General features: G+C 51.1%; 1 protein-coding gene across 2 annotated transcripts in view; it reads right to left on the bottom strand.

The window, feature by feature from the left end:
* Window positions 1–25,018, bottom strand: part of LOC133349844 (odorant receptor 131-2-like) — a 29,059-nt gene extending 4,041 nt beyond the window's left edge. Inside the window, exons 1-2 of one of the 2 annotated variants that reach the window (XM_061563647.1) lie at window positions 24,901–25,018; window positions 7,933–7,990 (exon numbers count right to left, since the gene is read on the bottom strand). The gene's annotated coding sequence lies outside the window, so the exon portion shown is untranslated. Of the gene's footprint in view, window positions 1–325; window positions 382–7,932; window positions 7,991–24,900 lie in introns of those variants that run through there. The other variant, XM_061563648.1, reaches the window with a different exon arrangement.
* Window positions 25,019–25,269: the final 251 nt, after the last annotated feature.

Here is a 25,269-nt window from a genome sequence, read left to right as displayed (position 1 = left end):
TTGTACGGCAGGAGATGTCGCGTACGCACTGACCATAATGCTCTGCAGTTTCTTCTTACATTCAAGGAGCCGCAGGGGCAGATGGCCCGGTGGCTGGCGCAGCTGCAGGAGTACAACCTGCAAATCGAGTATCGGGCTGGCCGGACGCATGCAAACGCGGACGCCTTGTCGAGGCGACCCACGGTGTACGCCGAAACAAGGGCGCAGGAGGCCTGGCCGTGTTTCACGGGGGGATGCTGCCGGCAGGCAACGGACCCCCGAAAGGCCGCGGCCACTGACCCCCCCCCCCCCCAGCAAGAGAGAGTGCAGTGTGCGCCACAGAGACCTTCACAGGTGGCACCGAGGATCCCGTCGACCGCCCGGCAAGCGCAGGACCCACGGCTCGGGACCCGGCGGATCACCCCGCCCCGATCGGACGGATCCAGGAGGACGTCGGCTGCTGCCTTCCCAGGCCTGAACGACGAGCAGCTGAGACAGACCCAGCAGCGGGATCCCGATCTGGCGGCGGTGGAGGCGGCACTGCGGGAGGAAAAGGGCGCCCTACCAGGACCCTGGAGCGGTTTGTATGGCCGGTTATGTGTGCAGAACGGGGTGGTACGGGAGTTAACCGAGGCCGGCCAGCCGGGGTGCATCTGTGTTCCTGCCCAGGTATGACCCCAGCTGCTACGGCTGGTGCATGACCACCCACTCGGGGGCCACGATGGGGAACGACGCACTCGAGAGACCCTGCGTCGCCAGTATCTCTGGCCCAAATTGGCACAAGACGTGGCCGCCTGGGTACAGGGCTGCCGCGCCTGTCAGCAGTGCGGGCCGAAACCGGCATGATACCAGGTACCCCTAATGCCGTTCCGCGTCAGCTGCAAGAACCAGCTGGTCGGGATCGACCTACAAGGGCCATTCCCACGGTCCCATCGAGGCAACCGGTATATCCTAGTCGCAGTAGAGTATTTCACCCGCTACCCCGTGGCAGTGGCCATCCCTGACAAAACGGCCCTGGTGGTAGCCCGGGCATTCGTGGAGCTTTACGTACTTAAGCACGGGATCCCAGAACGAGTCCTCACCGACCAGGGTAGCGAGTTCGAGGCCGAGCTGTTCCAGGCACTGTGCCGAGAATTCGGAATCCAGAAGGACCGAACCACAGCATACCACCCCCAGGCGAACGGTATGGTGGAGCGCATGAATCAGACCTTAGCGGGGAAACTCAAACGTATGGCGGCCGCAAATCAACGGGATTGGGACGAACACCTCCCCTACGCACTTGTCGCCTACGCCACCACCGTACACACGTCGACGGGACAAACCCCATTTTTGATGATGTTCGGCCGTGAGTCTCATTTACCCGCAGATCTGTTGTTCGGCGTTCCTTCCCCCCAGCCGGAGGAGGGAAGCCGCCCCGTGGAACACTTGATGGAGACCCTGCGAGAAGCCCGAGGCCGAGCATACCCGCAAGGGGAAGCCGCGCATCGGCGGCAAGAACAGGGCGCTCGACCCCGCATGGAACCCCCCTTATTCCTGACCGGCGCTAAGGTGTGGCTACACACCCCTCGCGTCGAGGCCGGGCAGGTGGGGAAACTGACGACCTACTGGCGAGGACCCTGGACCGTGGTACGGCAGATCTCCCCCTGGACGGTACTAATCTATGGCGGGGAGAGGGGTCGAGAGACGGTGGTCAACATCCGCCGCTTAAAACCATAGAAAGCGGCCCCGGCGAGAGAGAACCCCGTCGCCCGAAGGCCCCGAAATCCCGGGGTACCCGCACCCCTCATGTTGGGGGGCCTCGCACACTACATGGGCCCCACCGGGCCCCCGAGACGCCCCGATCCAGTCAGGAGACGACGCGGACGACGGCTCCTAAACCCTTCTGCTGCTGAGTTTGTGCCCCAGTCCGCGGGTACCTGAGGGACAGGGAGAGCCGCTGGAGTGGAGGAGGAGGCCGCCGCAGGAGCTACAGAGGATGGAGCCACCCGCCCCAAGACCAGCCACAAGATCCGGACGGATCCCCCGGACCCCGCAGCGTTTCCTCGTGGGCGCGGCCCAAGCAAGCTGCTCCAGTCAACCCGGGACGGGGACTGGCACCTCGGGGGGCTATGTGATGCCGCCACCACGAAGCCGTTCAGCAGGCGCCCCATCTACAACCTCGCCACCACCAAGCGACGGAGCCGACCCCGCGTCCCCCTCACCTCCCCTCACATGAACACACCCACACGCATTTTCCCCCCACCCATAGAGCTCTGAGGGGAGGTCACCTGACCGACCGGTTTTTATCCGAGAAACCCTTATCGGGATTAACTTTCACGGTTTCCGGCGACCAGGGAATTGGATGACCTCCCCCGACGCTACTTTACACCGCGGCGCTGCGACCGGCCTTAAGATGGTATGGTCGCGGCGAAGGGCATTCGGCCACCGCGGTTAAAACGCATCCCCCCACACACACCCCCACGGGTCGACGAGACAGGCAGAGGAGGGACGGGGCGGCATAGTTTAGGGTGCGCAATTGGTGGGGCAGGTGGTAGGGACATGCGGAGGCTCCGCGCTTAACTTCCACACATGCATGAGAAAGGGATTAATTAGAATTAACGCCGCACACGCAGCACATCCGATTAGCATATCAAAGGCGCCCGGAACCGCCGCACGCGCCCTGACGGGCACGCGCGCCCATTGTTAAAGAAACTGGAAGGGGAGCGACGACAGGCGGGGCAACATCCCTTTGATGTAGGGAGGATAAAAAGGGGGCGCAAAAGGGGAGATCTCTCTCTTACTCCAGCCCAGCGACCCGGGCGTCCGTGCGACGCATCGAGGTACACTGCTAGCACGGGATCAACGGACCGCCGTGGGCACCTAACAGTGAGTAAGGAGGTAAAAGTATTTCGTAAACAGGTAAATAGGGAATAGGTCCAGGGGTAATAGAATAGGCCAACCTCGTCGATCCATACTGACTCAACAACCAGTCCCAGGTAGCAAACAATAAATCGTTAATAGCCGATCAGTGTCCCCGTGTGATATCGCTGAGAAGTGGGAACGCGTGTGGTGCTGTGTACACAGCAGTTCGCCACGTGGGAGCGCTGCGTAGAGCGGCGCACGAGTGGGTGTCGCGTGTGTGCAGGTGTGTGCGCTCGTAGCGTGGGGGAAGGGGTCGGTGCGTCCACAGGTACTCGCTCCGTCTATCGCCGCAGGGACTCGCGCGCTGTGAGGGCAGCGTCATTCGCCCTCCGACCCCTGACCCCCGTTTAGAGCGCGTAATTGGTGGAGAAACCACGCAGCGTTTGCAGGTGAACGAGAGCGGGCGGCGAGTTATGCCTCTCACACGAGCGCGCGGAGGGATGGACCAGGGAGAGGAGCCGTCGGGCGATGAGCCCAGCGACGGCAGCAGCTGCTCGCAGAGTAGCGAGGGATCGGCGAACGGCGGAGCCCCTGCCATAGGCACGGAGCAGGGAGGGACTTCGGGGACCAGCGGCCCCGACACATGAATGAAACTAAGAGTTTGATAGTATCAGCGAGCTTTTTACGTAAAAACAAATGCATTTTACTAAAGTAAATGTCTGTTTATTCTTACAATTAAACTCCACAAATTGCATTATCAAACATGGAATTCACTTTTCAAATCTATCCTATCCAAATGTTCATAATCAATTTATCATCATACAGAATACGTGATCTATATTTATACCCATATCCATTGTTATACTTCCTGGCTCATACAATACAAATTGTATTTGTAGAGTGTTTATACGCAATTTCATCTTATTGTGCAATAGGGAAGAGGGGTATCTTAAATAATAGTACATGAAATTCTATTATCTTGCATAAACACCAAAATTAAAAGATTTCGACCATCTTGGAGGGCAGGCAAGGGAGCGAAGTGGCGCTAATGGTTTCTGTCTCAAGTTTTTATGTTCTCACCTTGTTCTGCATGAGATTCCTCTAGGTGCTCAGGTGTCGTCCCATATTTAAAAATCATTCAATGTAACTGGTATTTGCCAAATATCCAAATGGTGAAAAACATATCTGCACATTCTTCAATTCTGATTGCATATATCAGTGGTGCCGCATGCATGTTATCCAGCACTGAGGCGAGCGTTGATGAATCGCATATATTTTGTGCAACTCCCTTCCCCAGTCGCCAGGAGAAGGCAGTACATTAAGCACGTGGTGCCCCCTCACGTGCATGGGTTTTCTCCGGGTAATCTGTTTTTTCCTACACGTATAAACACTCATGAGTTGTCTGAAAACACTTCAAATAAAACCCAAAGCAGGACCCGTCTGAAAAATAATACAGTGTAGTTCTCCAGAATAAATAAATAAATATTTTTTAAAAATTCTGCCGATTTCAATACTTGGCAGGACCCTCCTGAACAGGAGTCTTGAGACTTAAAATAGGAAAACACAAAGTTCAATGCCATCGGATCAGGGTTAAGGTATAATATAAATGTACACACCTAAAGGCTGAATTAAAGCAGGGGAAATTCGCCAGCAATGCACAGGACCATAAGCAGGGGATTACAGAGGGAGTTGAAAAAGTAAATAAGCCACCAGTCATCAGGCGGAGGATGAATGGTTAATAAGTATGCAAAGGAAGAGCATGAAATGCCAAAAACAGGAAGTAAGTCCTTGAGAATGAGACAAGTGGTTATGCTTGTATGTAAGAATGAGATTCCTGGTAATGTCATTCGATTGCTCATTTTTTTTTCATGTGACCAAGTAAGCCACTCCCATGTTTTAAACAAATGAGAAATGATACCTTTTGTTGGAGTAGGTTGAAGCCAGTGAAGGGTAAACAAATAATCGAGGCAACAAAAAAAGATTAGACGTGAGTTGGTGTTTATATGGTAGCATCATTTAAATGGTGGTCACAGTTGAAGCTGGGATGATTTTCCCGGGTGGAATTAGATAAATTGAAAGACACAACAGACGCCTGTGATTTCCATAGCAAAACAGACAATAGTGGGCTTCAGGAGTCATAACATTACCTAAAGTAGAATCATACACGTTTTTTGAAACTCTTGTATCAGGTCACTTCAGCTATGCACTTTTAAATCTAAATTAGAAAACTATATTTTTTAGAACTGATTTTGTGTTTAATTTGTTTGTCCTTCCCCGCACTTACAATTAATACGGTTGGCTATGTACGGTGTGAAAGAAGTTAAACATGCATACACAAAGTCTTGAAAAATATTTTGGAGGATAGCGCGGTCACTTAAATTAAAATATTGAGGTCTAAACGACGAGACTTGACCTCCACATATCAGAAGATATGAGGGCATTACATTCATGAAATGCCCACATACGTTTTGGTATTATTTTAGTATTTTGTTCATCCCTGCTGGGACCCTGGTGTGGGGCTTGGTGTTAAGCCTGTCTGCCTGGGAGCTGAATTTCTGCAGCTCAACTCTGGAGTGTGCTCACATCCCGGCCTGGCCCTAGTGACGGCTGTCTGCCTTTGGAACGGCTCTGCTTGCGTTTGCCGCACATCTCCAATGCAACTCTGGTTACTGCAGTTCATCTCTGTTGATCCTCTATTTCTAGGGCCCTGATGGGACCTGCCTGCCTACATTTAATCTCTGTAGTGTGCCGTGTTCCACTGGGGTTTTGGTAGGAGTTTGTTATTTGCTGCTTTCTACCTGCAGCTGCCTCCTCCAGCGAATGTTACCTACGTACATACATATGTGCCAACTCAACTGTACAGCTTTCCTGCTGTTTTAACCCACAGCGTACAATCAACCCTAAACTGGCCTCTACCCCCAGCTAGTGCTAGCTGTCTATCCTGGTTCTGTTTGTTGCTTACCATGCATGGTACATTGGAATCTACGGATGAAATGCGCCTTACAAATGTAAATTATTACTATTTTTACGGGGTTTCTTTAGGTGCTGTCTGCTTGCTGCTCAACCCTGCATGCCAACTGCTCAATTTGTACTGTGCTGATTTCCGCTGCTGGGACTCCACTGAGACTCCTTCTCGTGGCTTAGTTCTGTGGTATATCTATGTGTGTAGTGTGGTAAAATACGCGGTGTGCACTGTTGGCCGAGGGCAACCGAGGGCAGGCAGGTGCGCGTGTGCAACGTGAAGTTGCACGAGCAAACCTCCACCTCATTAAGGGGAGAATCGGGTGCAGACGGGGTCGGCCCGGGGTTGAACGCTGACACCGAAGGTGTTGCCAGGGAGACGTGCGATAAGAGGTGATTGATGGCCTGACAGGCGCCAGCCTATCGGCCCTAAAGAGACACATGGGAGGAGCTGGACGATTTGGAGGGGGATATAAGGAGGCGTGTGAGAGCGGAGCGGGAGTTCGTGTTGCTGGGGACCAGAGAGAGAAGACGTCTCGCCGCTGCCGCTCAAGCGGGGAACGGACCTCAACCCTCACGAGTCGCCGGGCGGGTGATGGTTGATCCCCCGTCTGGGTCGGACGAGTGAGTGGGTCTGAGGGAACGTAGGCTGTGTGAGCGCTGCTGTATGCAAGCCTCTGTGTGAGCGAAACTGGGTGCAAGCCTCTGTGTGAGCGCTGTTGTGTGCAAGCCTCTGTATGAGCGCTGCTGTGTGCAGAGCATTGAGTGCGGAGCTGCTCAGAGCAAGAGCTGCTGTGTGCAAAGCCTTGAGTGCGGAGCTGCCGAGAGCGAGAGCTGCTGTGTGCAGGTTAGTGAAGTGTAGCGTAGATAAGAGTGGGAATTAGTAAACAGAAGTGACCATAGCGACAGTGATAGGAGTGCCTACAACTGGTGCAAGAATAGGCTAATAAAGTGTAAGCAGGTGACTTGTTACAACGTGTCAGTCTGAGTGATTTACAAGATGCTACATATGTGAATTGAGGTATCAGCACAGCGGAGGTGCCCACACCTTGAATAACTCTGAATTGCTTTGTACAGACACTGAAGATTGTTGGTTTTTATATTCGTATATGTTATAGTATGGTGACGTAATTTATATAAGCAATGAAACAGTCCACCTGTTTCGTTCCTTATATAGAGGCGTAGATGTGGTGACCACACTTCTGCGCTCTTGGGCAAGGTGGGGGGTGGGGGGATTAACGAGTCAACGTACATTATGCATACACATTATGCGAGCCCGTTGATATTCTCCACAAATCTGGTTGTCGTCTGATTAAGCTAGTTGTAATTACTGGCGAAAAGTAGTACTCAGATTGCAAATGTCGTGGCTTGGCTCTCCAACACACCAGCGTGCTGTACTAGTTACGAATTGGCATGTTTTGTTTACGTGACAACGTTTACTAGTCGGGTGGTGGCGGGTTTAATGACACATTTATATTTGTACGCGATCTAACCCAAACAACTCTATTATGGATGATATTGGTCACGAAAGCCTACGTGTTCAACTATACGTGCCATGTCTATAAAACCCACACACACTCATGACACAAACTAAGGCTAGTAGCGGGTAGTTTGCGATAAACTACCTCAGGGCGTGACGAACCTGCCTTACGCGAGTATCAGGCACAGCTGGCCCTGCTGTCAGTACCTGATAAGGGCCCCTCCCAGGTTTACGCGGGTTTCTCACTGCCTTGTGAGTGTCTCGGGAGAGTCAATAGCTAAAGGAGTAAACCCCTACAGAAAATCAGAAGTGGGGCCCCTTAGGCAGTTTTGTGACGCACCGCGGCACATTCTCGGCAGCCCCTGCAGCCAAACTAGTACGAGGGGGGGATCCTGATGCATGGGCAACCCAAGATTTCTAGAATAACTTGCCCAGGCTTTGCGCCAGCAAGAGATGCAAAAATGGGGAGAGGACACTCCTCGGCCACCTAATCGTGGCCAAGAAACACGGATGGCAGCAGTCACGGGTTATACTTTTGGATTGGCGTACAAGATGGGCGCCACGGGTTGCCATCGTTGGTGGGAGGGGTCATTGCACCCCAAAGGATAGCTATCACCCACCTCAAGCTGGGCAACCCCCGGCCAATAAGGTGCTTTCCTGCCATGGCTCACCTGCTCCAATGGGTGCTTGGAGCTTATGGTTCATCACCAGACAAGTGGGCTGCAACACCTGCACCAGACAAAAGCAAAACAAAAGGAAAGAAGGTACCAGCCCTTCATTTTGCAAGCTGGAATGTACATACAATGTGTTCTGTACTCTCCGAAGATCTATTGCAGATTGAGGACATCCGCAAGACTGCAGTTAATGACAGAGAGCTGGCGAGACTCCATGTGGATATTGCAGCACTGCAGGAGACCCGGCTGGCTGGCAGTGGCTCACTACAAGAGAGTGACTACACTTTCTACTGGCAAGGCAAACAGCAGAATGAACCAAGGCAATACGGTTGGGTTCGCCGTCAAAAACACACTCCTTGGCATGATAGAACCACCAACCACAGACTCTGAGCAGATTCTGCTCATGAGATTGCTCACTGCTTCTGGCCATGTAAACATCCTGAGTGTCTATGCCCAACACTCTACTCACCTCCGGAGATTCATGACCAGTTCTATGAAGAGCTTCACAAAATTATTCGCAAAATGCACAGCTCTGAGCACATGTTTCTTTTGGGAGACTTCAATGCAAGGGTTGGGGCTGACTACGATACATGGCCCGCATGCCTTGGCTATCATGGCATCGGAAAGATGAATGCCAGTGGCCAAAGACTACTGGAGCTCTGCTCATACCACAATCTCTGTATCACAAACTCATTCTTTCTCACACAACCATGCCATAAAGTATCATGGAGACATCCAAGGTCTCTTAATTGGCACCGCCTGGACCTCGTCATCACCCAACGAGCCCTCCTCAACTCAGTACTCATTACACGCAGCTACCACGGTGCAGTCTGTAACACCGGTCACTCGCTGGTATCCAGCAAGGTCAGACTACGCCCCAAAAAGATACACCGCCTCAAACAAAAACGCTACCTATGCATCAACTCTGCCAAGACCTCCCTCCCAGAGCTCACTCAATCATTCCAACACATCCTTGAGCAGTCCCTACACGACACACCATATGGAAGCGTGGAGACAAAGTGGGCATACATCAGAGACGCCATCTTCAATGCAGCCATCAATACCTTCGGCAAGCAGACAAGGCGGAACACAGACTGGTTTGAAGAACACCTGGCTATATTGGAACCCATCTTCCAAGCCAAGAGCATGGTGCTCCTGAAGTACAAGCAAGTCCCAAGTACATGATCATTAAGGGCTTTGAAAGCTGCCCGCAGTGCAGCTCAAACGACCGCCAGATGCTGTGCCAACAACTACTGGCTGAACCTCAGCAGTAGGATCCAACTCGCCTCTGACACTGATAATATCCATGCCATGTGTAGAGGAGTAGAAGAGAGTGGTGGCATCATGTGCGCTGTCCGGTGCGATGGCGTCACGAGATGGGGTCATGCGCGCTGGACAGTGCACATGACGACACAGCTCCTCGAGGGTAAAGGGGGGACCCCGTGACGTAAGCGGGGTCGTAGTTGGAGTCAAAGGTCGAGAGAGGGTGAAACGGGGAGCCAGGAGCAAGAGGGTAGGGATAGTGGATATAGCACAGCACCAGGGCTGGACGTGGCTGTGCTCCTCGGTCGGCCGTGTTGGATGATCCCACGGCCGGAGCAGAGGAGACAGCATAGGGCAGCCGGCTGTGTTGGGACCCAGTGGGACCTAGCCCGGGACCCCTAACCCCTGGGAAGTGGTTCACCCCCCCCGTGTCTTGTGTAGCCCTTAATAAACGGCGAAAGCCCTTAACCTCACCTCCGTCTCTGAGTGAGTCGTCGCCTGCTCCTCAACACATGTATGAAGGCATCAAAACAGCCTTTGGTCCAAACATCAGGAGGACTGCTCCCCTGAAATCCAGCACAGGGTCCATCATCACTGATAAACAAGAGCAAATGGCCAGGTGGGTAGAACACTACTGAGAGTTCTACTCATAAGACAAAGGTGTGTCAGAAGCTGCCCTTGCTGCTGTAAAGCCCCTACCAATCAATGATACACAAACTGGACAATGTTCCAACCTTGAATGAACTTGACAACGCCATCAACTCACTAGTCAGTGGCAAGTCCCCGGGACAGGACGGCATCACACCTGAGGTACTGAAATGTGCGAAACCCGCCATCCTCACAAAACTCCATGAACTTATCTGCCAGTGCTGGGAAGAAGGAGCAGTGCCTCGAGACATGAGAGACTCCAACATCATCACCCTATATAAAAACAAGGGTGACCATGGGAACTGCAATAACTACCATGGCATCTTCCTGCTGAGCATCGTGTGGAAAACCTTTGCCCGTGTGGTCCTCAGCAGGTTACAGATGTAATGCGAGCAAGGACAAGGTGCTTGCCGGCCTCTGCACCGCTCACACGCGCCGGTGTAGTGAGAGCGTGTGGGAGGGGCCACTGCTCGCCTCGCTCCAATGGGAGCGGGGTGAACGGGGGGGCGGAGGCAGAGGCAGGATGGAAGGTGGAGTTGGGTCACGTGGGAGAGGGGGATATAAGAGGAGGGCCGGAAGGAGAAGGGGAGGAGAGAGGAGAGAGAGAGAACCAAAGTGGGATCCATGCAGGAGGGTGGAAAGAGCCGTGGCGCCATCGCCACGTGGTCGAGAAGGGATAGGCGCCCACGGGAAGGCAGAGTGCGTGAGGAGCGCCTAGACAGGGGAGCATGCAGGATCGCACGAAGAGAGACAGGGGAGCTTGCAGGATTGCACGGAGAGAGACACAGAATGGAGCATGTGCGGAGTACCCGAAGGGCGGTGTGGCCGGGCCGGGTGAGGGAGAGCACACGGAAGGGAGCCAGGTGACGGCATGGGCGAGAGCCACAGGGGAGAGTGCGTGGGGCGCACGGACGTACGGAAGGCGAGGCCGGAACGAGGAACGGCGGGTGCGTGGAAGAACCCAATTAAGGACACGGAGAACAACGAAGTGTGAAGGAGTCCTTTATTACACAGATACTAGCTGAGAGGACGTATCCTGACGCTCAGTGTAGTTTCAGAGCAGGGAGATCCACAATTGACATGCTCTTCTTTTTGCATCAGCTACAGGATACATTTTGAGAACAGAGAATGCCCCTGTACTTGGCATTCATTGATCTTACAAAGTTATTTGACCTCATCAGTAGGAGAGGCCTCTTCAAACTCATCAAAGTGATTGGCTGCCCACCGAAGCTGCTGGCAGTCATCTCCTCTTTCCATGACAACATGAAAGGAACAATACAGCACAGCGGCACCACCTCAGAAGAATTTCCCATACTCAGCGGTGTAAAGTAGGGGTGCGTGCTTGCCCCAACACTGTTTGGCATCTTTTTCTCAATTATGCTCACACATTCCTTTGGGACAGCAGAAGGGGGAGTCTTTCTCCATACAAGATCTGGCAAACTCTTCAACCTTGGCCATCTCAGATACAAAATCAAAGTCCGCAAAGTCTTCATCAGAGAACTCTTATTCGATGATGATGCCGCGTTGACGGCTCACACAGAACAAGGTCTGCAGACACTCATCGACCACCTTACCAATGCCTGACAATCAGTCTGATCAAGACCAATATCATGGGCCAGGATGTCAGAGAAACCCCTTCCATAAACATTGGCAGCTATACCCTGGAAGCCATTCAGGACTCCACCTACTTGGGTTCCACCATCACCTGCAATTTGTCCCTTGTCACAGAGATTGACAAGCGCATTGAGAAGGCATCTACAGCTATGTTCAGGTTGACCAAAAGAGTGTGGGAGAACAAATCCCTAATGCTCAACACCAAAGTACAGGTGTACTGGGCCTGTGTCCTTAGCACACTCCTCTATATCCTGGGCAAAATACGCCCATCAAGAACATCGACTAAACACATTCCACCTCTGATGTCTCAGGCGCATCCTCTGTATCAGATGGCAAGATCGCATTCCCAACACCCCAGTCCTCAACTTGGCCAACATTCCCAGCATGTACTCTCTACTCAGTCATAGGCGCCTGAGATGGCTTGGACACGTGCGCCGCATGCAGGATGGCACAATACCCAAGGATGTCTTGTACGGCGAGCTGGCAACAGGCACACGGGCCACTGGTCACCCAGTCCTGCACTTAAAAGATGTCTGTAAATGGGACATGAAGAGCTGCGACATCAATCCAAGTGACTGGGAGAAAACTGCCGGCGACCAACTTTGCTGGCAGCAGGCTGTGAAAACAGGCCTCAGGAGAGGCGAGGAGAAAATAAACACTGCTTGGCAGACCAAGAGGGAGCGACGTAAATTAAAAGCAATAAATACCTCTGGAGCTGCCACCGCATTCACTTGCAATTGCTGTGGAAAGGATTGTCACTCAAGGATTGGCCTACTAAGTCATTCTTGGCGCTGCAAAACCTACAGCTGACCTCGTAAGCTGAAAAATAATTGTCTATCGAGACACACAGGCCTATGAATGAATAAAGTCTTAAAGAGTGTTAGACCTAGATTTGAAGTTTTCGTGACTACAGGGATCCATACTTTTTGGTTCTTTCGGTAAAGTCACGTAGGTATAAAATAAATTAAATCACGACGTTTCTGGTGCAACACAAGCGTCCGTCATCAGGTGAGACAACCACAGCAAGAAACAATTGCTGAAGTGGGCAAAAGGGCTGCTGTAACAAGAGGTTATATAGGTAAGCGAGGGGGAAGAGCAAGGGGGGAGCGATAGAGAAGGCGGGGTGTGGGTTAGGGGGAGGGGGTGCTGCGAGAACGTTGAGAGGAAGAGCAGACAAAATGCCGGGGGGGGGGGGGGGGGGGAAGTTATGTCTATGTTTATATATTTTGATGGCTTCATGAACAAACCTCTGATAGTAGCCTGAAGGTTTGCAGAGTACCTTAGGTCTCGAAAAAAACAACATCATGAGAGCCCACAGCGTTATAGCAATGGTCAACCACGGTGGAGGTATTAGTTCTGCCGTGTTTCAGATATGACTTGTGCTCGCGAACACGGTCCGAGATATGTCGTTTTGTTTCCTCAATGTAACACCCATCACAGGTGCAACTTAGTTTGAAGACTCCAGGATATTGCATGACAGGAATGACATCCTTCACAGATGGGATTAGATCATGGATTTTGTGTATTGTACTAAATCAGACCTGGATCTTGTGTTTGTTTAAGATTTTGGAAATCTTTTTGGTAACGCCAGCTATGTATGGTAACGTGATGGTTTTGATCGGCGTCTCAGGGGGTTGTTTCTCCATGGTTGGAGAAACATCTTTGCGAATAATGCGGTCCGAGTACCCATTCATCTTAAGGGCCTGGTGTACATGTTCCAGTTCACTGGCTAGGTGGTGTTGGTCAGAAATGCAATGGGCCCAATGGTGTAGTGTTTTGATGAGGGGATTTTTGTGTGCCGGATGGTCGTGGGAATCAGCTCTCAGATAGGAATCTGTGTGGGTGGCTTTCCTGTAGACAGTGTCCTAATGAGCCATGAGGTATCTTCTCAAACAAAACATCCAGGAATGGTAGCTTACCATCTTTCTCCACTTCTATGGTGAATTTGATGGATGGGTGTATGGAATTAATGTGGTTGAGAAATTGGTTCAATGCTGGCAGGCCATGTGGCCAAATGACGAAAGTGTCATCTACATATCTCTTCCACACAGATTCCTATCTGAAACCTGATTCCCATCACCATCTGGCGGCTGGCGGTGCCACTGGTGTTGGGCCAAAGTTTGTTGGTTTTGTTGTTAGTCTCTCCTTGTCCATTCCTTTGCACCTTAGTCATTGCATCCCAGGGGAAGTATGGAAATGTCTTTTAATGCTTTTGACCTCCTCCAATAAGAATGCCTGATATGATGGGCTTAAGGCTCCTCACCCGACTTCCGTTAATAGCAAAAATACGAATTTAACACATAGGCTTTCACAAGCAATATTATGCATAATAAAGGTTTTTTGGGTTAGATCACGTCAATATAAATGTGTCGTTAAACCCGCCATGACCCGACACAGCCAATTAATAAGGTTTGTCACTTAAATAGAATGTGCCAATTTGTTGCTAGTGTAATGACATCGCGGATGTCATTGTGTAATGCGGGCCCTAGAGAGGCATGGCATGTGATAAATTGACATTGCGGACACCACGAATATGTGGGTGCAGTACCGACCCTAAAGAGGCTCGGTGAGTGCTGACTGACAGTGCTGGATGGCACTACGCTCTGAGTGTAGTGCCGACCCCTACAGGATAGGGTGTGAGAGTGCCGGCCACGGGAATGGGGTTACTATAGGCCGTGGCACTCTGGTTGACCCCAGAGGACACGTGACCAGTTAAGTCTACACAGGGCCCCCAAGTGGGGGCTAGGAGTGGTCACGTGTCAGGGTCGAGATCCTGCTTGAGGATTATATAAGGTGGTCATGGCTAAGGGCAGAGTCAGCCATGCCACTGAGGATATAAGCCGGGTCCCTGAGAGGGACCGGCTGCTGAATTTCATCCTGAAGAATCTACGATCTACGTTCTACGTCCTACAGAGTCACCAACATGTGGACCTGGACCCAATCTGTGGTCCGGTCCATTGTAGCTAGTTATGGTGAAATTAGTACAGTTAGCCTGGTGGTCCACCACCATAGGTTGTTATCTTGTTAAGGGGCAGTTACCCTGTGAGTTGGTATTAATAAATGTGTTGCCTCCAAGAAGTGCACCTGTGACTCAGTAGAACTCACTACAACTGGTGTCGGAAGTAGCCAAACGTTCTTTTAAGTAAGTTAGCCATCTTAGGTAATGTTTACACGAAGCAGACCATGTACCAGGACTTCGGACGAAGAGGACAAAGACCTCATCCTTCAAACAGCCCCGGGGATGGCGACACCAGAGAAGAGAGGCGAGGCGCTGTTGGTGAGGCAGCGCACCGACCAGGCACGCAACAGCTCACCGCTGTCAAAGATGGAGCGCCGGACAGCACACTCCCACCTCGCAGGGCTCCTCCAAGCCGCGGCGTCCATCGCCGCGGAGCCCCACCGCGAGGAGCCAGCGGTGGAGGGGAGAGCAACGGAGCTGCATGGGAACGAGGATCCCACCGCCATTTCCCACCAACCGGGAACCTCCGTGGCGCAGCCCACGCTTACAGCCACCATTTTGATGGAGGAGCGGAGTGCAGAGCCTGCCAAATCTGAAGCTGCATCGAGGTTGCCTGTGGACGTCCCATCTGTCTGGCGATGACTGCCCTTCGTAAAATAATTTACACCCGCCAGAGGTGACTGGGTGGCCTTCAAGCGCCGGTTCTTTACGAACGCCGACTTGGCGGGGTGGACGGAGGCGGAGGTGCTGAGAGCACTGCCCACCGCTCTTGATGACGATGCCCTGGCGGCGTTTCTTACCATCCCGCCATCAGAGAGGGCCACGCTTGACTCAAGACTTTGACCAAATGACGGCGATTTATGAACCGCCATTGAATGTGCACCATAAGTTCGCTGCACGGAGGAGGGGGGAGGCCGAGACGCCCCTCACCGTCCATGGTGCTAGCGAAGGCTGCCTTTCCGAAGATAGCCCATGACGGAATTGACTCGCTGGTCTTTGAGAGATTGCTGGCTTTGGCTAAGGACCTCAACATTGTCGTGCCGGTTGTCGACGACGATGATCTATCGTCCATCAAGGTTGCAAGATGTATCCAGACGCAACAGCTCTTGAAATGGCATAAGGTGTTGGTGGCGTGTACCGCTCCTCGTGAGGCACGCGATCCATCCAAAGACGTGGAGCCCGTCCCAGTCTGCGCATCGACCCAGGGCGGAGGCTTGCGAGGAGACGGCATGGTGCGACGGATGGAAGAACAACGACGGCAGAAGACATATCCTCATCCCTGAAGCGGGCTCATCATGTGCTACAACTGTGGCCTGCCGGGACATGTCTCGTAGGGCTGTCGCGTGCCGCGATGACGCCTCCCGGGGCCCCCGCCGTCATCAGCCCGACCGTCCTCCACTCTACCACACCTGAAAGCGAGTCGCGACACATCACACACTCGGCCCCTGAATCCACCTCATCCATCTCGTTCGTTCGGTTTCCGTTCCCGTCGTGCATTGGTGTGGGAGGGTTCAGACTTTTATTGGGCCGACCGGCCGTTCTGACTGGGTCAGTGGTCGGAGCTGGCCCATAGAGTGATTGCCGCAACCGCAGGTTCGTCCGCTGTTATTGGATTGATAGAGGGGGTTAAAATCAGATTGCTCATTGACACCGGTGCATCAGTGACCATAATTTCAGAGTCAATTTATAACATCTTGTCCCCTAAATGCCCTGTCGAAGCTCCGTGCTTCGCCGCAAATGGCGGCTCATTGGGCATCATTGGGAGAATAACAGCGGGGGTGTGCATTGCGGATGTCAAATTGACGGGACCAGGTTTTGTATTAACGTCCCTTGCTATTCCTTGCTTGCTCGGAACCGACTTTTGGGAAGGATGCCCCTGAAAATTTTGTTCGACCAAGGGTGCCTTGAATTACCATCCGGCCACCGAATGGCATTTTTGCCTTCTTCCACTCACTTGTGCACAGAAAACGCTGCCGTGCAAGCACTTTTACGTAGGACAGTTAAGATTCCCTCTGGCGCACAAATGTTGGTCCCTTTGCGATTGCGGAAGCCACTAGACCAGGAGGCGATGGCAGGAAGAATCCTCTTGGGACCCTCTAATAAAGCCATTCGTCAGTTGATGTTTGTAGGGGCCCAGACGTTGGTATCCAACGATCAGGAACCCTTCATTCAGGTCCTTAACGCAGGGTTAGACACGTCGGTCATTCAAGAAGGTACCATGCTAGCTCATGCGTCCCCAGCGCTTCATGAAGGAAGCATCGTTGGCAGTGTGGGGGCCGCATCAGATACGCGGCCGCAAAAGGGTTCTGATGAGGAGTGAATGGAGACGCTTTGTTCGGAAAATGTTGAATTGTCCGAGGTCCAGAGGGAGATATTGAGGGTGCTTTTGCTCGAATTCTCGGATGTTTTTAGCAAGGGCAAATTTGACATTGGCCGCATTACGCTTTTGAGTCATTACATCGATACGGGTGACGTCGCTCCCATCCGGCAGAATTCCTACCGGCTGAGCCCTACAGAAAATGAACACGTATGGCAGGCGGTTGACGAAATGTTAGCTGCAGATATTATTTCACCATCCACCAGCCCGTGGGGAGCCCCTATTGTCCTTGTTAAAAAACAGGATGTTAGCTTGCGCTTCTGTGTTGACTTCCGTAAGCTTAACAAGATCTCTGTTGCTGACGCATACCCTATACCTCGGATGGACGACTCCCTGGATGCTCTATCGCAGCGGTCGGGAACCTATGGCTTGCGAGCCATATATGGCTCTTCCGGTGACGGCATATGGCTCCCAGACAATTTTGAGTTGAAAAAAAAATAATAATAAAATTTAGTTTGGAACTGATTTTAAAATACTTGTGATATTGCTTAATAATACTGTGTCATTTTAAAGTAAACAAAAATTAGTTTTGAAGAAAAATTTCACGGGTCACGGGTCCCGTGACCCGTGACCCGTGGGTCGGGTCAGGAACCAATGGCTCGCGAGCATGTCACGGGTCATTGTAAAGGTGAAGAAATCCATTTGATCAGATAGCCAACTAGTTTATCCGCTTCAACCCTTGTAACGGAAAAGATGGCGAAAAGAAAAAAAGACGATGATTACCGTGCATTCCAGGCTGCGTAGACAGAGGAATTTGCATTTGTGGAGAGAGCAGGATCTGCGGTATGTCTAATATGCAATGATAAAATTGCATCGATGAAACGGTCAAATATAAAGCGGCACTTCGATACGCACCATGCTTCATTTGCATCGAAATATCCAGCGGGGGACAGCAGGAAAAAGGCATGCGAAGAACTACAGCGGAGAGTGCAGACGAGTCAGCAGCAACTACGTGTGTGGACCAAGCAAGGTGACGGGAATTCCGCTAGCTTTGCGGGTGCTTTGGCAATAGTAAGGAATGGAAAGCCATTCACAGATGGCGAGTATGCCAAAACATTCATGCTTGATGTGGCCAATGAACTGTTTGATGACTTCCCAAATAAAGACAAGATAATCAAACGAATAAAAGACATGCCTCTGTCAGCAAGAACTGTTCACGATCGTAGCATCATGATGGCAAATCAAGTCGAGGAAACACAAATTAAGGACATTAACGCCGGGACATACTTTTCTCTCGCGTTAGATGAGTCAACAGACGTTAGCCATCTATCTCAGTTCAGTATAATTGCCAGCTATGCTGCAGGTGACACACTGCGTGAGGAAAGCTTGGCTGTTTTGCCAATGAAAGGGACAACAAGAGGAGAGGATTTATTCACGTCTTTCATGGAGTTTGCTAAAGAAAAAAAACTACCGATGGATAAACTTATTTCTGTCTGTACTGATGGTGCACCCTGTATGTTGGGGAAGAACAAATGATTTGTAGCGCTTCTCCGTGAACATGAAAAGAGAGCCATCCTAAGTTTTCATTGCATCCTGCACCAGGAGGCGCTTTGCGCTCAGACGTGTGGCCAGGAGCTTGGTGAGGTGATGTCGCTGGTCATTCGAGTGGTCAACTTTATTGTTGCTCGAGCTTTAAATGATCGCCAGTTTAAAGCTCTGTTAGAAGAAGTTGGGAATCATTATCCCGGTCTGCTTTTACACAGCAACGTGCGTTGGTTGTCAAGGGGGAAGGTGCTCAGGCCGTTTTGCAGCTTGCCTGAGTGAAATCCGGACTTTTCTTGAAATGAAAGGCGTCAAGCATCCTGAACTAGACAACACTGACTGGCTCCTGCAGTTTCACTATCTCGTGGACATAACTGGCCATCTGAACCAGCTCAATGTGAAAATGCAAGGTATTGGAAATACAATCTCATCCCTTCAACAAGCAGTGTTTGCATTTGAAAGCAAGCTGGAAGTCTTTCTCAGGGACATTGAAACAGGTCGTCTTCTGCACTTTGAAAGACTGCGACAATTTAGAGATGCATGCTTAGCAAGTGACTCCACTCAACATCTGGATCTCCAGCAGCTAGCTGGCTTTACGTCCAATCTCCTGCAGTCATTCAAAGCACGTTTTGGAGAATTTCGTGCGCGCACTGGTCTTTTCAAGTTCGTCACTCATCCACATGAGTGTGCAGTGGACAAAGTCGACCTGACATGCATCCCCGGGGTCTCTATCGGAGACTTTGAGCTGGAAGTTGCTGACCTGAAGGCATCAGACATGTGGATGAGTAAGTTCAAGTCACTTAATCGAGAGTTGGAAAGTCTTGCGCGACAGCGAGCAGAGCTGGCGAGGGAACACAAGTGGACAGAAATGAAAAATCTTCAACCTGAAGACCAGCTGATTCTTAAAACTTGGAACGAGCTTCCTGTGACATACCACACAATGCAGCGTGTGAGTATTGCCGTATTGACCATGTTTGGCTCTACATATGCATGTGAGCAGTCATTCTCGCATATGAGGAACATTAAGACCAACCTACGCTCACGTTTAATTGATGGAAGCCTCAACGCCTGCATGAAGCTCAACCTCACCACGTATGAACCAGACTACAAGGCCATCAGCAAAACCATGCAGCACCAGAAGTCGCATTAAAAGCAAGACATTTAATTTATTATACGTTAAAAATACTATATGGCTCTCAATGAAATATATTTAGAAATATTTGGCTTTTATGGCTCTCCCAGTCAAAAAGGTTCCCGACCCCTGCTCTAGCGGGAGCACGGTTCTTTTCCACTCTTGACCTATCCTGATTTTAGCAGTTGCCACTAGACGAAGCCTCTGAGCCCAAAACAGCCTTTCGTACACCACAAGGCTTGTTCAAATTTAATCGTCTTTCGATGGGTCTTCATTCCGCGCCGGCTACGTTCCAGCAATTGATTGAACTGGTTCTAGCTGGTCTCCAGTGGGACTCATGCCTGATATATCTCGACGATATTATCGTTTCAGCCGTACGTTTGACGAACACCTCGAACGGTTACGTGCTATCTTTCTTAGAATGCGTGCGGCCAACTAAAATTTAAACCACAGAAGTGTCGCCTTCTCCAAAAATCAGTTTGGTATCTTGGCCACATAGTCAGTAAATCGGGTATTGCGACTGACTCGGACAAAACCGCATGTGTTCGTACTTGGCCGACGCCCATGTCAGTAGGGGAGGTGCGCAGATTCATTGGATTCTCGTCCTATTACCGCAGTTTTGTCACCGGGTTCGCTACCATCACTAAACTTCTCCATGCCCTGACGGGGAAGGGTCAGAAATTCCATTCGGGGAGGAGGAGGCCGCATTTGTTGCACTCCAGGATGGCTTTGGTGAACGCCCCTCCCCTCTGCTACCCCGACTTTTCCTTGCCATTCGTCCTTGATACAGACGCTAGTAACACCGGAATTGGAGCTGTTCTGTCTCAAGTTGTCAATGATGTCGAGAGTGTTGTTGTATATGGAAGCAGAGTACTGTCTCTGGCCGAACAATGGTATTGTGTGACACACCGGGAACTGTTAGCTATTGTGTTTTTTGTGTGCAATAGTATCACTCCAATTTGTATGGTAAACACTTTGAGGTGCGCTCTGACCATGCAGCGCTACAGTACGCATTGCATATTGAACAGCCGCCTGGCCAACTTTCATGTTGGTTGGAAGTCCTCCAGGACTATTCTTTTAATGTTCCGTATCGCAAAGGCTCCCGACACATGAACGCGGACACCCTGTCGCGATTACCAATGAGCGATGGGTGCGCGTGTTTTTTGGGCTCTGGGCGCTGTAAGCCACACGCCGAACACTCGCCCCCTCCCCTTGCGGCGTCGGCTCAGGTTGGAACCTCTGAGGTGGCCGACGGGCTGGTGCCGCGTGACGCCGTCATTGGGTTGGACCACAAAGAATGGGGGCGCCTCCAGTTTGAGGACGCTTCCCTGCTTAAATTGCGACGCCGTGTCAGGGAGGCTGATGGGGGTGGGGATCGACGGGGCGTTGCCTCTGTCATTCTCAGAGACGGATTGCTCATGCATTGGGATTGAGGGTTGCACCATTATAACATTGTTGTGCCCACTACCCTGCGGGGTAAGGTCATTTTGGCAGTACACGAGTGATTGTTGCACCTGGGGGTGCATAAGACGTTGACCTCACTTAAGCTGGACTTATTCTGGCCTGGCATGGCGGAAGATGTCGCTAATTTGTTTAAAGGGTGTGTGCAGTGCGCGCGGCGGAAACTGCCGTCGAAGCCCGTTGTCCATCGATTCAGGTCTCCCGCAGAAATGAACTGGTTGCTCTGGACATCCGTGGTCCATTTCCCACTACCCCTCGTGGGAATAAGTATTTTCTGGTGGGAGTCGAGTATTTTTCATGATGGCCGGTGGCCTGGCCGCTCCCTAACCAGTCGGCGGCGACAATCACTGAGGCATTCCTCAATGGCTATGTAATGGACAACGGTGCTCCTGAACGTCTTTTGACCAATCATGGCAAACTTTTTTTTCTAAATTGCTGCACGTCATCATACCACCTGGAGATGGATGGCATGGTGGAGCGGCTGCACAGGACTCTGACCTCTATGTTGAACCATCAGGTCAGCGAGTCCAAACTTGACTGGGATGTGCATATTCCCGGAGTCCTGGCTGCATATAGAAGGCTCCTCACACATCCACCAGCTACTAACCGTTTTTTTTATGTACGGAAGAGAATACGACCCCCCCGATTGATGTCCAGTTACGAGCCGCGCCAAACAAGGCTAAATCACACATTTCTGACTCGCCTTACCCTTCAGAAGCTTTCCAAAGCGTGGGGGACTTCCTGGGAAAATTCCAATCGCGCCAATTGGCAAATGAGCGGCTGAGGGGTTCTCGTACTTCTGCACATGAGTGGGTGCCAGGGGACAGAGCCTGGTTGATGTATCCTCAGGTACCGGTGGTAACGTCTCCCAAACTGTTTAAACCCTGGAGGGGGCTGGTTGATGTGATTCGGGTCGTTCGACCACAGTGCACAGTGTGTTCAGATTCGCTTGGGTCAGCGGAGTTGGTTTGTACATCCCTCACGCCTCAAGCCTTTCATCGCTCCGTGTGAATTCATTCCATCTCCACACCGCAGGGGCCGAGTGTCAGATGTGTCTGGCGAGCTGAGGTGTGTACCCGCTGAGGTTGGTCCTAAGCGGAGTTATGTGACCCTGTCGTGCCGCGTGTCTAACATCCCCCGAGCCGCCACCTGCGCCATCTCCACTGGATTCGGGAGAGGAGAGCCCGTCCACCTGGCCGACTGCTCTTCGTGAGGAGCCGGGTTCGATGGTACATTTGCATATTCCCCCTGGGACCTCCAGGGAGATCGCGCCCACCTCCCCTGCGGGCCCGGCCACAAGGATTCGATCAAAGACTCTTCGGTTTTCGTGATCCCCATACACACGCGCTCCAACACCGTCAGTTGGTTGTCGCACTCGGCAGGCCGTATCGGTTATTGGCTGAACCTCGCTTCCATTGTGCTTGTGGGTGTTGTTACACGGTGAGGGTGGGAGATGTTGGTAATGGAGGGGATTCCAAGCATTCCCGCTTTACTGCATTTTTTTTCTCTCTCCCCTTGCTTTGTTGTTCTGTACTTCCACACTTTTCCCCGTCCATTCCAGTACATTTGTAGATAGTTTATATATTGTATAGGTGGGCTGAGGTATGTATTTGTTAATTGTTATTGTTGAGGTACACATAGGGGTTTTACTCACTTTTTTCACTTTATTCGCTTTGTTACATTGTTCGTTTTAAAGAGGGAGTTGACAGTCGGGACAGTAGAGTACAAAGGGGGGGGGGGATGATGTATTGACATCGCAGACACCACAAATATGTGGGTGCAGTACCGGCCCTAGAGGGGCTTGGTGAGCGCTGACTGGCAGTGCTAGATGGCACCACGCTCTGCGTGCAGTGCCGACCCCTACAGGATAGGGTGTGAGAGTGCCGGCCACGGGAATGGGGTTACTATAGCCTGTGGCACTCTGGTTGACCCCAGAGGACACATGACCAGTTAAGTCTACACGAGGCCCCCAAATGGGGGCTAGGGGTGGTCACATGTCAGGGTCGAGATCCTGCTCGAGCATTCTAGAAGGTGGTTGTGGCTAAGGGCTGAGCCAGTCACGCCGCAGAGGATATAAGCCAGGTCCCCGAGAGGGGCCGGCTGCTGTTGTTCATCCTGAAGAATCTACGATCTACATTCTACAGAGTTACCAACACGTGGATCTGGACCCAACCTGTGGTTCGGTCCATTGCAGCCAGTTTCGGTGTAGTTAGTGCAGTTTGCCTGGTGGTCCACCACCATAGGTTGTTATCTTGTTAAGGGGCAGTTACCCTGTGTGTTGGCATTAATAAATGTGCCTCCAAGAAGTGCATCTGCGACTCAGTTGAACTCACTACACAAGTACAGAACATGAGTGGGTTGGATAGTAAATTCACAACATTTACAATCTGAGTATGACGTTTCAACACTAATTGCAACTAGCATAAAACTTCCAATTTCTCTCCCCCTGCTGCTCTCATTGACATGCTAATTTATCTCCTCCACCCCCCTTTCTCTATATAAATGCCTTGTCACAGAGGCGTTGTTTCTCAGTGTGTCTGTGTGTCTCTCTCTCTGCGTATGTGTCTCTCTATGTGTGTCTCTCTCTCTGTGTGTCTCTCTCTTTCTCTGTGTATGCGTCTCTCTCCGTGTCTGTGTTGTCTCTTTCTTTTAAAGTATATTTTAAATATTTTATTAGTATATGTACTGCTCTGTATATGTGTCTCTCTCTGAGTTTGCTTTCATTCACACCTGATGGCGGTTGCTTGTGTTGCAATCGAAACGTCGTATTCTATTATTAATTTTATTTTATTTCTATGTGACTTTACCAAAAGAACCAAAGAGTAATTCCTGCAGTCACGAAAGCTTCAAATTAAGTTTTTTTTTATCAGAGTATGTTCGTTGTTTGCATTCTGACCACAAGTATTGTGGTTAATGCAGACATGATTCGTTGTAAAAGGTTTCAGTTAGGTGTTTTAACACCTTAACACCTCTTGACTAAAAACTTTTGTGACTGCAGGAATTCATATTCTTTGGGTTTTTCGGTACAGTCACGTAGGACAATTTTTTTTACAAAATACTACGATGTTTCGATCACAACACAAGCATCGTCATCCTTATCATCCTGATGACGATTGCTTGTTTTGCGATCGAAACGTCGTAGTTTTTTGTAAATTAATTTTGTTCTACGTGACTTAACCGAAAGACCCAAAGAATATCTTAACACCTGTTTTGTTGCCAGAAAAAAGGGGAAACCCTATTCTAATATACATGTGTTTTTCTAATTGACCTGCTGACATGGAAGTGTCCATTACGTTTAAGAATGGTATCCCATTAGATCGGGAATCTGTACTGCCCAGTGGGAATTCTGCACTACCCAGTGGGCATTATCTGGCCGTCAATCAAATGCATATGTAGTGACATAAGAAGGGAGGGGCTGCTGGGGGCTCTGGGACCCTGGGCGGGCCAGGTTCTTAAGCCTCTTGGCGCCAGGCGCTGGGTTCCCAGGCGGGTCAGACGCTTAAGCCTCTTGGCGCCAGGCGTTGGGTTCCCGGGTGGCCCAGGCGCTTAAGCCGCTTGGCGCCACCAACGGGGGGGGGCTGTGTGTGCTCTGTGGGATATCTGGGGGCGCACACAGCCCCACCCCTCGTTGGGGACTAGGCATAAAAGGGGAGCTCCCTGGACGATCAGGGCCAGTTGTAGCTCAAGACCCAAGACCCAAGACCAGCCATCTCCGGACCCTGGGATGTTGTGAGAGCCAGTGGTGGGACTCTGGAACTCCCGACTCTACGACCTTGTGAGGGCGAGTTCCAGAGCGTAGCCAGAGTAGAGTATCTAGGCTGTGTACCTAGGCTGTGTACCTAGGCTGTGTACCTAGGCTGTAACAGAGTATCAGGAGTGTTGGAGAGTTGGAGAGTTGGAGTGTTGGAGTGCTGTTGGATTGTAATACAGAAGTTACCTCTACAAGTGTCTCCGGAACCCGTTACACATACACAATAGCAACAACAATAGCAGCAACGACAATAACAACAGTAGCAACAACAACAGCACCTTGCAATGGCGACGCTGCGACCTGTGCTTCTGTTGCTACTGCTGCCCGGCTGGTTGCAGGCAGACCTTTCTTTCACGGGACTTCAGTCTGGTCAAGCAATGCCTCCCTTCTTCCCTGCAGAACGGGCGACCATAACGGGAACTTCTATTAGCTTGGATCGACAAATCAATTCCATCTCACCCAGCAGACTTAGACCAGCATCCAATATGGAGAAGAGAGCACTGACCCATTTTCCGGTTCAAAATACTCGAGTTCCACACCCACTGTACTGCTGTAGAAATGCTGACCCGTACCTGACCGTGTTTGTCACTTGTTGCAATGTCTCGCACATGGTTGTGCAGCAAATCTGGTCAAATCTTCTGACCTAC

Source organism: Lethenteron reissneri, chromosome 31, assembly GCF_015708825.2.
Source record: "Lethenteron reissneri isolate LAM-NWPU_2019-01 chromosome 31, ASM1570882v1, whole genome shotgun sequence".
NCBI lineage: Eukaryota > Metazoa > Chordata > Hyperoartia > Petromyzontiformes > Petromyzontidae > Lethenteron > Lethenteron reissneri.
The sequence above is the reverse complement of the archived record's forward strand: the minus strand, read 5'-3'. Positions and strand labels throughout refer to the sequence as shown.